Here is a 12593-nt window from a genome sequence, read left to right as displayed (position 1 = left end):
CATGTACTTCTTACATTTTGAACTTGCAACATGTGAAAATCCTATTCATAAAAATAGCCAGTTGTATACTGCCGAATCTTCTAACCATGCTTTAGTATGACAAAGATTGTCCTTGACCGAATTCTAGCCAGGCTTCTCTGAGCCCTGTTTTCAACTAGACCTCAATCTTAACCTATAAAGATTTGAGCAAAATGCAAACTTTCTAATAACTCAATGCCACATTCTTATGTTTACCCTACCCCACCTTGAAGTACCTGCCTGAGAAAACTCAAAGTGGCCAAAAGAAGTGTAGGTTGTTCCAGCCAATACAGACTGGGTCCCTGTCTCCCAGTCTCTGTGGGAGGGTAGGACCTTCAATAAGCACCAGTTAACAAACTCAAATGAGTTGCACATGGCCCAACCCTGCCTTCCTGCTTTTCGTAATTGACTGCTTCCCTGACTCTACTGAGCCCCATTCATTCCCTCCCTATTCTTTCATTATCCCTTTAAAAGACCCAGTCACCTCTCTACAAATCAAAGCTAAGTTGAGTTTGTGCTAGACTCTTCTCTATTACAATACTCTTCTCTATATAGTTGATCAAAATCTGTTCTTACCACTTTCACTAGTGTCTGGCTTTGTTTATCTATGACAAATCACGGTAAGCCATTAAATATCCTGGAATTACTTACCACCTAAGGCAGGGAAATAGCCTGATCTACCACTCTTTTCTTCTATTTCTTCAGTGAAGAGATTTTTTAAATACCGGCCACACTTTGTGTGGTCACATTACAGTTAGGCTCACCTACAGGCTGCAGTGCTCTCGCTCCTTCATTCGGGATGCTATGCCTTCTTTTTTAAAAAAAATTCATTTTTTTCAATTATAGTTGACATACAATATTATTAGTTTCAAGTGTACAACATAATGATTAAACATTTATATACTTTATGAAGTGATCACCTGATAAGTCTAGTACCTACCTGTCACCATGCATAGTACTTACCATATTATTGACTATATTCCCTATGCTGTATTTTACATCCCTGTAACTATTTTGTAGCTAGCAATTTGTACTTCTTAATCCCTTTACCATTTTCACCCATCTCCCCAGTGCCTCTCCCATCTGGCGATCATCAATTTGTTCTTTGTACCTATGAGTTTGTTTCTATTTTATGTATTCATTTATTTTGTTTTTTAGATTCCACATGTAAGTGAAATCACATGGTATTTGTCTTTCTCTCTCTGACTTATTTCACTTTGCATATTGTCTTCCAGGTCCGTTCATGTTATTGCAAATGGCAGGATTTCTTTCTTTTTAAGGCTGAATAATATTCCATTGTATACATATAAAATATTTTCTTACCCACTCATCCATTGATGGATGGTTGTTTCCATATCTTGGCTATTGTCAATAATGCTGCAAAGGACATGAGAGTACAAGTATCTCTTCAATATCTTGATTTTCATTCATTTGAATAAATATTCAGACATGGGATTCCAGATTATATGGTAGTTCTAGTGTTAGTTTTTGAGGAACTTCCATACTGTTTTTTATAGTGCCTGTTCCAAATTACATTCTCACCAACAGTGTACCAGGGTTTCCTTTCCTCCACATCCTCGCCAACACTTGTTATTTTCTGATTTTTTGATAATGGGCATCCTAACAGGTGTGAGATGATATTTCATTGTGGTTTTGATTTACATTTCCATGATGATTATTGATGTTGAGCACCTTTTAATGAGTACCTTTTAAATGGCCTTGTTGGCCATTTGTATGTCTTTGGAAAAATGTCTATTCAAGTCGCCTGCCTATTTTTAAATCAGATTGTTTTGTTATTTGCTATTGAGTTGTACAAGTTTTTTTTATATCTTTTGGCTAGTAACCCTTTATCAGATATGTAATTTGCAAGTATTTCTCCCATTTCATACGTTACCTTTTTATTTTGATGATTATTTCCTTTGTCTTGCAGAAGCTTTTTAGTTTGATGTAATCTCAATTGTTTATTTTTACTTTTGCTGCATGTGCTTTTGGTGTCACATCTAAAAAAAATCATTGCCAAGGTCAATGTCAAGGATTTTATTCCCCTATGTTTTCTTCTAGAAGTTTTATGCTTTCAAGTCTTATGTTTAAGTATTTGATCCATGTGGAGTTGATTTTCATGTATGGTGTCAGATATGAGTCCATTTTCATTCTTTTGCACATGGATGTCCAGTTTTTCCAACACCATTTATTGAGGAGACTATCTTTTCCCCATTTATTCCCCATTTTTTTTTATTATTTGTGTCTTTGTCAGACTAGATGAACATCTTTGCGCTACTTTCTGAGCTCTATATGTTGTTGCATTGGTCTCTGTGTCAGTTTTTATACTAGTACCATACTGTTTTAGTTACTGTAGCTTTGTAAAATAGTTTGAAATCAGGAAGTGTGATTCCTCCAGCTTCATTCTTTCTCAAGCTTTCTTTGACTATTGGAGTATTTAATGGTTCCATGTGAATTTTAGGGTTGTCTTTTCTATTTCTATGAAAAATGCCATTGGAACTCTAATAGGAATTGCATTGAATCTATAAATCAGTTTGGGTAGGACGTACATTTTAACAATATGAATTCTCGAATCCATGAACATAGAATATATTTCCATTTATTTGTGTCTTCTTCAGTTTCTTTTATCAGTGTGTTATACTTTTCAGTGTACAAATACTTTACCTCCTTAGTTAAATTTATTATTAAGCATTTTATTGTTTTGAATACTCTTCTAAAATGGATTTTTTCTTAATTTTGTTTTAAAATAGTTCATTGCTAATATATAGAAATACAATTGATTTTTGTAGGTTGATTTTGTATCCTGAAACTTTACTGAATTTATTAGTTTTAACACTTTTTGATGGAATAATTAGGGTGTTCTATATATAAGATCATGTCTTCTACAAACAAAGCAATTTTACTTCTCCCTTTCCAATTTGGATATTTATTATTTCTTTTTCTTGCCTAATTCCTAGGGCTAAGACTTCTAGGAATATGTTGAGTAGTAGTAGCAAGAGTGTTGTCTTCTTCCTAATCTTTAGAGGGAAAGCTTTCAGCTTTTTACCAATGAGTACAGTGCAACCATCTGACACTATACCACGCTATCACAGTATTATTGACTATATTCTCTATGCTGTACATTACATCCCCAAGATTTATTTGTTTTATACCTGGAAATTTCAACCTCTTATTCCCCTTCACCTTTTTCTTCCTTTTAACATTTTTTCGAATACAGTTGACATTCAATTAATATTTTATATTAATTTCAGGTATACAGCACGGTGATTAGACATTTGTATAATTTAAGAAGTGATCCCCCTGATTAATCTAGTACCCACCTGGTGCCATACATAGTTATTACCATATTATCGACTATATTCCTTATGCCTTACTTTACCTCCCCAGGACTATTTTGTAATTCTCAATTTGTACTTCTTAATGCCTTCACCCTTTGTACCTTACCCTCCATCTATCATCCTGATAAATCTGGTACCCATCTGACACCATACAGAGTTATTACAATATTACTGACGATATTTCTTATGCTGTACCCTACATCCCCATAATTACTTTGTAACAACCAATTTGTACTTTTTAATCCCTTCCCATTTTTCACCCACCTCCAAACTCCCTCCTTTCTGGCAACCATCAAAATGTTCTCTGTATCTATGAGTTTGTTTCTGTTTCATTTCTTTGTTTATTTTGTTGTTTAGATTCCACATATAAGTGAAATCACATTGCATCTGTCTTTCTCTGTCTGACATACTTCACTCAGCACAATGCCCTCCACGTCCCCCATGCCACTGCAGATGGCAAGAACCCATTCCCTTTCCTGGCTGAGCAATATTCCATTGTATATATTTCCCCCCTACTCTTTGTCCATTCATCCATCGATGGACACCCAGGCTGTCTCCACATCTTGCCTATTGTAAACAATGCTGCAGTAAATATATGGATGCACACACTCGAAGTAGCATTTTGGGTTTCTTCAAATAAATATCCTGAAGTGGGAATTTTTTTTTTTCTCTTGTTATAGGCTTTGTTTTAAAATCTGTTTATCTGGTATAAATATTGTTATCTCAACATTTTTTTTCTATTTTCATGAAATACCTTTTTCCATCCCTTTACTTTCAGTCTGTGTGTGTCTTTCAATCTGAAGTGAGTCTCTTGTAGGCAGCATATGTTAGGGTTTTGTTTTCTTATCCATTCAGCCATACTGTCTTTTGATTGGAGCATGTTTTCCGTTTACATTTAAAGTGATTGTTGATAAATATGCAGTTATTGCCATTTTATTATTCATATTTTTAATTTTATTTATTTATTTTGTCTTAAAGAAGTCTCTCTAAGATTCCTTTTAATTCTGGTTTGGTGTTGATGAACTCCTTTAGTTTTTTCTTGTGTGGGAAGATTTATATCTGTCTTTCAATTCTAAATGATAGCTTTGCTGGTTTTCACAGTCAGAAGTTATGGGAACTTCTTTCCCCAACACTGAAACCCTGGGCTGGGCAGCCTGGTGTGGGGCTGAGACTTTTCGCTCCTTTTTAGGGGACCTCCGCAGCTGAGATATCTCTCCCGATTTTTAATGGTCACACACAGATGTGGAACCAGCCCATTCCGTGTCTTCATACCTCCTGCCTTAAGTCTTGAGATGGTTTCTTCTGTATTTCCTTTAGTTGTAGGACTTCTGTTCAGCTCGACTTCAGGTGATTCTCAATGATGGGTTGTTCTGCAGTTTAGTTGTAATTTTTATATAGTCCTGAGGGGAGGGAAACAGCATTTACCTATTTTGCCATCTTGACTAGATCCATTACATCTTTTTATATTGTGAATCCACTAACAAATTATTACAACTATATTTTTAATATTTTTTATCTTTTAACTTTTATACTAGAGTTCAAAGTGATTTATACACCACCATTACTGTGTTAAGAGTATTCTGACTTTGACTAGATACGTACTGTTACCAATGTATTTTATACTTTCATGTTGTTTATTAGCATGGTTTTATTTCAAGTTGAGGAACTCTTTTTAGCCTTTCTTGTAAGGCATGTCCACTGGTGATAAACTCCCTCAGTTTTTGTATGAAAGTGCTTATCCTTCATTTCTGAAGGACAGCTTTACTAGGTAAAATATTTATGATTGGCAGTTTTTTCCCTGGAGCACTTTGTGTGTCATCCCATTCACTCTTGACAAGTGTCTACTGAGAAATCTGCTGATAGCCTAATGAGAGTTCCCTGGTATATGAGTAAGTCACTTTTGCTGCTTACAAAATTCTCTTTGTCATTGAGTTTTAACAATTTGGTTATAATGTGGCTCAGTGAAGAGTACTTTATGTTCAATCTGTTTAAAATTCTTTGAGCTTCATGGATCTGGATATTCATTCTGCACCCCATATTTGGGAAGTTTTCTGTCACTAGTTCTTTAAAGAAGCTTTCTGCCCCCTTTTCTTTCTCTGTTACTCTGGGACTCTCATAATACATATATTTATTCTTTTTGTGGTGTCACATGAGTCCCACAGGCTTTCTTCACTCTTTTTCTTTCTTTTTATGTTTTGTTCTTCCACCTGGAGAATTTCAAATGATCTGTCCTTGACTTCACTCATTCTTTCTTTTGTTTATGGCGTGTGCTATGAAAACTATCGAGTTTTTTCACTACAGTTATTGTATTCTTCAGCTGCAGAGTTTCTGTTTGAGTTTTTTTTTTTTATGATTTCTATCTCTTAATTGAACATTTCACTTTGTTTGTATATTTTTCCCCCTGATTTTATTTAGTAGTCTACACTAAAGTGTCTTCTTTACAGCTCTCTGAGCTTCTTTAAGATGAATATTTTGAATTATTTGTCAGGCAATTCATAGATCTTCATTTCTTTGGGGTCAGCCATTGATGCTTTGTTTTCTTCCTTTGGCAGTGATATGTTTCCTTGATTTTTCATATTCCTCGAAGGCTTGCATTGCTGTCTTTGCACTTGAAGAAGCAGTTACCTCCTCTAGTCTTTACTAACTGGCTTTAGGAGAAGATTTTCATGAGTCAGGCTGTCTACAGATTCTGGGGCCTCTGAGACATTTTCTGTGGTTGCACCTGCTTCACTTTTCTTGTTCTCTTCTGAGGAGTAACTCTTTGGCTTATTTGCCTTCTCTCAATCCTGCAAAGCCAGGCTGGGAGCTGAGAGCCGAGAGCCTCCTGTTTGTTTTCCCTAGGGTAGTGCCCTGACTGTTCAAGGTTCTGAACCTTCTCTAAATCCAGAAGAGTCGAACTGGCCCTTAATTTCCATGTGTTGTCTGCAGGACCTTATGTACGAGGTCTAACAATTAAGTACTCGTACTTGTTGCAACAATGTTGCTAACCTTTTTTGATATCAGAGAGATTATTCATTATGAACTGGTACCAACTGGACAAACAGTTAACCAAGTTTATTATTTGGAAGTGCTGAGAAGGCTGCGTGAAAAAGTTAGACAACCTGAACTTTTCACCGACAATTCATGGCTCTTGCATCATGACAGTGCACCAGCTCACACGGCACTGTCTGTGAGGGCGTTTTTAGCCAGTAAACAAATAACTGTATTGGAACACCCTCCCTACTCACCTGATCTGGCCCCCAATGACTTCTTTCTTTACCCAAAGATAAAGGAAATGTTGAAAGGAAGACATTTTGATGACATTCAGGACATCAAGGGTAATATGATGAAAGCTCTGATGGCCATTCCAGAAAGAGTTCCAAAATTGCTTTGAAGGATGGAGTAGGTGCTGGTGTCGGTGCATAGCTTCCCAAGGAGGGTACTTCGAAGGTGACCGTAGTGATATTCAGCAGTGAGGTACGTAGCACTTTTTCTAGGATGAATTTGTGAATTTAATTGTCAGATCTCATATGTATGCTGCCTGTGGAGGCTTCTGCTCCCTCTGTGATGGAGTGTGCACTGTTCACATTGTGCTAGCCGTGTGTGTGTTGTGCTCACTTGGAGTGCTGTAGTTGCATGTTAGCTAGTGGGAAGGTGCATCTGTATCTGAGGTCCTCTGTGGGGCTTCTGGTGGAGTCTGTAAGCCAGCCGGGAGGATCTGTGGCCAGTTGTCTGATCTCACTTAAATGCAGAATCTAAAGATTGAACTCAGAGAAACATAAAGTAGAATGGTGGTTGCCAGGGAATGAAAGGTGGGGGAAATGGGGTGATGTTGGTCAAAGGATACAAACTTTCAGGTATACAAGGAATAAGTTCTGGGGATGTAGTGTATAGAACGGTGCGTATAGTTAGTTAACAATACTGTGTTGTGTACTTGAAAGTTGCTGAGAGCAGAGCTTTAATGTTCTCACCGTAACAACAACAACAACAAAATGGTTCAGTGAAGAATGTGTTAACTAACCTTACTGTTGTAAACATTTTGCAATATGTATGTGTATCAAATCATCACACTGTATACATTAACCTTACACTATGTTGTATGTCAGTTATATGTCAATGGAGCTAGAAAAAATTCAAAAACAAATAAAATCCTCTCAAACAAAACAAACAACAACAAAAAGCAATGCACCAAAGTGTAGTTGTAAATTCCAACACAGAAAAAGTGGCCTTATTAGGATATTGCAACATTAGATCTTGTCGGTGAGCTTGTTTTTATCGTGCTAGTATTAGTTTTGTTGCTTTGTGCTTATTATAGATGAACAATACAAATTATTATGTTAATTTTTACTTTAAAAGTCGAAATTTGAAATTTGAAGAGTAATAGTGTAGTTTGTCAATAAAGGGGGGGGTAATATCAGTAAAATGGCTGTAAAATAGTGGTTGTAAAATAGACCTCTAGGGAACATATGAAGAAGCTCCAATGTCTCTGAAATGTTAACCAGGCAATGAAGAAATTGGTTGTTAATTCAAATAAGAAATGCTAATCCAATCTATCCTAATCAGATCATATGAAATTGTATAGCAAATTGAACTGAAAAAAGGTAAAGGTATGGGACACCCAGAGCACACATAAAACTTATACAAATCCAAATCTATTGTAAATCCTAACTGACAGCCAGTGACTTGGACTCTCTTGTTATCAAAGGAGGTCATTTTTGACAACAAGAATGCTCATTGTGCTACCGCAGAACAAAGGAGAATCATCCTGGAGGGAGCATCCTGGACCCACATCCTAGTCCAGAGCCTCTGACTGTAACCCAGCTCTGCAACTATGACCGAGTTCTGTCTGAATCTTAGATGGGGTGACCTCAGCAAGTCTGAGGTCATTTCTATTCTCCTAACCTGAGTAGGTGACTCTGTAGCCCTGGGAAGCGGTAGAAATAAATATAGAAATGTAGAAAAAGTAAATTAAGCCTATGGTATTAATACTTTCTTGTATGGTTTAGAAATAGATTTTGTGGTGACTGTGTAATTTGTGTATGTTATTCTTCTACTTTAGAATGTTTGAGACTAAGAGAATATAGTTTTAATTTGAAATAGCTAAGATAATATGACTATAATCAGTATTGAAAGTTTAAAAAGGTCCAGTTTATTAGACTGCTATGTTTAGACATTAATTTGTAAGTATTTATATCCTAAGGAAAATTGTTGTTATTGCTGCCAAGTTGCTATTGTTTTGTTTAGAGTGTGAAATCTTTGAACAATTTTGATACATTGAATTTGTGATTGTGGTTTAAAATTTTTAAGGGAAATTACTTAATAAAGCTTGTATATGTTTGGGAAAGATTTAGAGAAATTTAATCTGTCAAAATTATAAACTGAGCATTAATAGCAAGAAGAAGTGAAGGCAGGTATTTTTAATATTTTAATATAAAGTATACTTGATTTATAAACAAACTAACATTTATCGAGTTTAAAGGCTAATGGAAAACTTGGCTTTTAATTTCAAGTTGAATTAATTGAATATGAATTTAAATACAAATAACATGTTGTTCTTTCCCTTTGCCTAGTTAATGTCTATTCAATTTTTGGGTTTCAAGTTATATATTTTTCTATAAGGAAGGCTTCTGTATTGGTTAAAAATGCATTTGGCTGGGAGTAAAATAAAATTAACAGTGGCTTCAATATGTAATGGTTTTTTGTTTTTTTTTATTTGCAAGGACCCAGAATTCTTGTATCTTTCTGCTATATCTTCTTTAGAGTGTGGCTTTTGTCCTTATGGTCACTAGGTGGCTATTGCATCTAAAGGCATTGCTTTCATGTTTAGGCAGGAAGAAAAAGAAAAGGGACAAAGAGCAAAGCAAAGAACAAAGCTTTCTAGTGAGACTTTATCATTTTTACTCAGGAAAGATAATTTTCTCCTGTGATTTCTGCCTACCTCCTAATTGGTCAGAAGTGTGTCACATGGTCATCTCTGGCTGCCGGGAAGTACTTGCTCTGTGTAGAGGGAGGCAAAGGAGAAGAGAGTTGGAATGGGTTCTGAATGAGCCAACGTTTCTGATCTCTAAGACTGGGTTAGATGGCCCTTTTATGTTATGTTGGATGCCCATTGGCCTCTGTAAATGAGGAGGCCAACTAGAATACCCTTGTATACTATAGTCAGGTTTGAAATGTATTTGTGGATGTGAAACTGCAGAGTATATTCTGCCTATTATATTTTACCAAGTTATATGCTGCCCGTATATATTAATAAAAGTGACTAGATTAAAAACTCTTTGAGAGCAATATATTGCATATATGACGGTTGCCCAGCACCTTTTCTTGAAGAGCTTGCTGCTCAAGTGTGGTCCTAGACTAGGGCAGCTTCAACACCAGTGAGGAACTTGTTAGAAACGCAGAATATCAGGCCTTTCCCAGATCTATGAATCAGAGTCTGCATTTTAACGAGATCTCTAGATAATTTGTTTGAACACTAAAGTTTGAAAAATACTGCTTTATAGGATCTAGCTATGCCAGCTTGCCCTCTGGACTTTCCAGTTTCATGAGCCAATACATTTCTTTTGTGCTTAAACTTGTTTCTGCCACTTGCAGTTGAAAGAGTCCTAATCTAGGCAGTAACCATGTATTGTTAGGTGCTTTATTCTCTACAGTGATTCATACATTTTTGTTGAATTGAATTTATAATGAAATCGATCATCCAATCATATGCATGGATCACACACACACAAAAATACATCAAGAATAGCAAGTGGATTTCAACTCTCACGCTAACTCTGGTCAATTGTTAGTGGCTCCCTGGCCACTCTCATTGTGTTGTGCAGGATTCTATATTAGCATAAAGTCTCAACAGGTGAGAATACTCCTAGTGTTGACTGCCAGTCACAAGATATGAGCCTGTGGTGACACTGATGCCACCCTCTTATCGCAGAGGCAGATTCACATTTCATTGCGTAGTAGGGGTGATGGTGATGGTCAGGTCAGCTTCAATATTGCTCCTCATTCATTAATTCAACAATTATTAGGATTTACTATGTCTCAAGCACTATCCTAGGTGCAAGGATAAAGTGGTATACAATATACATGGGCCCCGCCCAGTCAAAATTTATTGTCAATTGGGGGATACAGACATTAAATAAACACTAATACAAATAAGTACTGGACTACAACTTGTGATAAGGGTTTAAAGGAGAGGTACAAAAAGTTACAGGGACATGACACAGAAACCCAATAAGGTCTAAAGGGCAGGTTGGCTTTCCTGAACAGGAAGCTCGTGAGCTAAATCTTGAAGGATGGGTGGGCGATAACTCAGAGAAGAGGCAGTTTACAATTGTCCTGGGCAAAGGACAACTTGTAAAAAGGCTTGGCATTATGAAGGAGTTTGGCATTTGAGGAAGTGCAAGGAAACCAATATGGATGGAGCATAAAGTACATGCAAGGGAGTGAGAGGTCAAGGCTGGAAAGTTAGGGAGCGCAGAGTCTCCTTTAACTGTAACCTAGGGGTTATAAAGTGTTGAGGAAAAACTGGCCAGATTCACATGAGGCCCATTTCCAATCAGAAAATCACTTTTAATAACTAACTCCAAAGCTTACTTCCAATATTATGAACATTAGATTGCTCAGTAAGAAGATGGAGATAGGCAAACATGTCTACCATGGAAATACATATATCCATATGGTCCAGTATTTCCCCATTCGTTCAAATCATTCATTCATGTAGTTAATATTTATTGGGTGTCCAGTTAGACCTGTTTCAGTCTCCTTATATATTCCCTAGTGTTTTGCACACAGCACTTGCTCGATAGCTTTGCAATTTAGTGTTAGCAGATAATTCCCTGTAGGTCTGCACATTTTGCAGACAGAGGCGCTGACTACTTCTGTTCCAGACTGTTTTCAAGAATGTTGTATAACAAACGACTCATTATAAGGCAGCTGATGATTAGAGTTGAGATTCCTGAGCTTGGGATTCCTCAGCTGTAACACAAACCCTCTGCATACTCACCAATCACCTGGGCTGCTCCATTTCACCCGTGTGACATAACCCAGGAGTTTCATGTCATCTGCCAGCATTCATGAAATTGTGACAAATTGTCTGCTTGCAAATAGTGTAAATCCTCAGATGCTTCACAGTTCTTGATAGCTAGTAGGGGGGACCTATATGTGAATAGGGAAGTTACAGTATGAAAAGGAAGGTGTTCAAACAGAAGGATGAATATCAATACTATTAATAGTACAACTAGATGGTAGTGGTAAAAGGTTGGGCGAATAGAGTCTGTAGGATGAATAGGACTTTCACTCATAGAGAAAAGATATTCCTGATAGAAGGACAATGTACATGAAAGCAGAGTCATGAAAAGATTTGTCTAGAAACAGTAAAAAGTTTAGTGTAGTAGCAGAATAGATTGGGTGGTGTATGTAGCAGGAGATATTGTATGTATTGGAAAGTATTAGCCCATTAAAGGAGTATATATCCAAAACTATCAAATATAGCTGTAATTTCACTGTTTTCTGACCTTGTTTTTGTCCAAATTAGTACTCTGGGGAGTGAAAATGCATCTTTGAGCAAATTTGACTAGTCTGGACAAATTTCAAATTCAGGTAGTGTTCTTTTCTAATAAAGGGAACTGTTTAGATGTCTAAATATGGTTACTTTTTTTTTTTTAACCTTGTAAGACATGTTAAAGTAGTTAATGTATTTTTGGATAATAAAATAATGGATTTTTGTTTGTACATCTTTTCTTAACATGTGAAAGTTATTGTTCATAATGTACATATACTTCTAACATATTTCAAATATTTGAAAAATATCAAGTGCTGTAACTTAAGTTGTTTTTCTTTTAAATACCAATTGTCACCTTTCTGTTTTATGTATTCTTTCCCAGCACAGACAGGTAAAATCTATATATAGAATTGTAAATGTGGAATCTGGAAGTAAACTTAGGAGTCTTCTAGTCTAGTATTCTTCTGTGTTCTATCATTAAAGGTGGAAAATAATTGTATTGATTACTAGAAAGCATTAGGCCAGTAGACATGATATTTCAATTTTCCATTTTTCTTCCTTCAAATTTTTACACAATTTTTGCCTTCTATTTTTAAAAATAGAATATATGTATGATAACATCTAAATTAGAATAAAATGATCTATTAACTATTATGATTATAAAAATAATCATTTTATGATACTCTTTGTGGAATGTCTTGACTTCCAGGTATGCTGCCTCTTACATGAGTTTAAGTTCTCCACCTCCTTAACTTTCTCAG

Source organism: Rhinolophus sinicus, chromosome 1, assembly GCF_057876585.1.
Source record: "Rhinolophus sinicus isolate RSI-liver-muscle chromosome 1, RSI-T2T, whole genome shotgun sequence".
In the NCBI taxonomy this organism is placed as follows: Eukaryota; Metazoa; Chordata; class Mammalia; order Chiroptera; family Rhinolophidae; genus Rhinolophus; species Rhinolophus sinicus.
Note: the sequence above shows the minus strand (reverse complement) of the source record.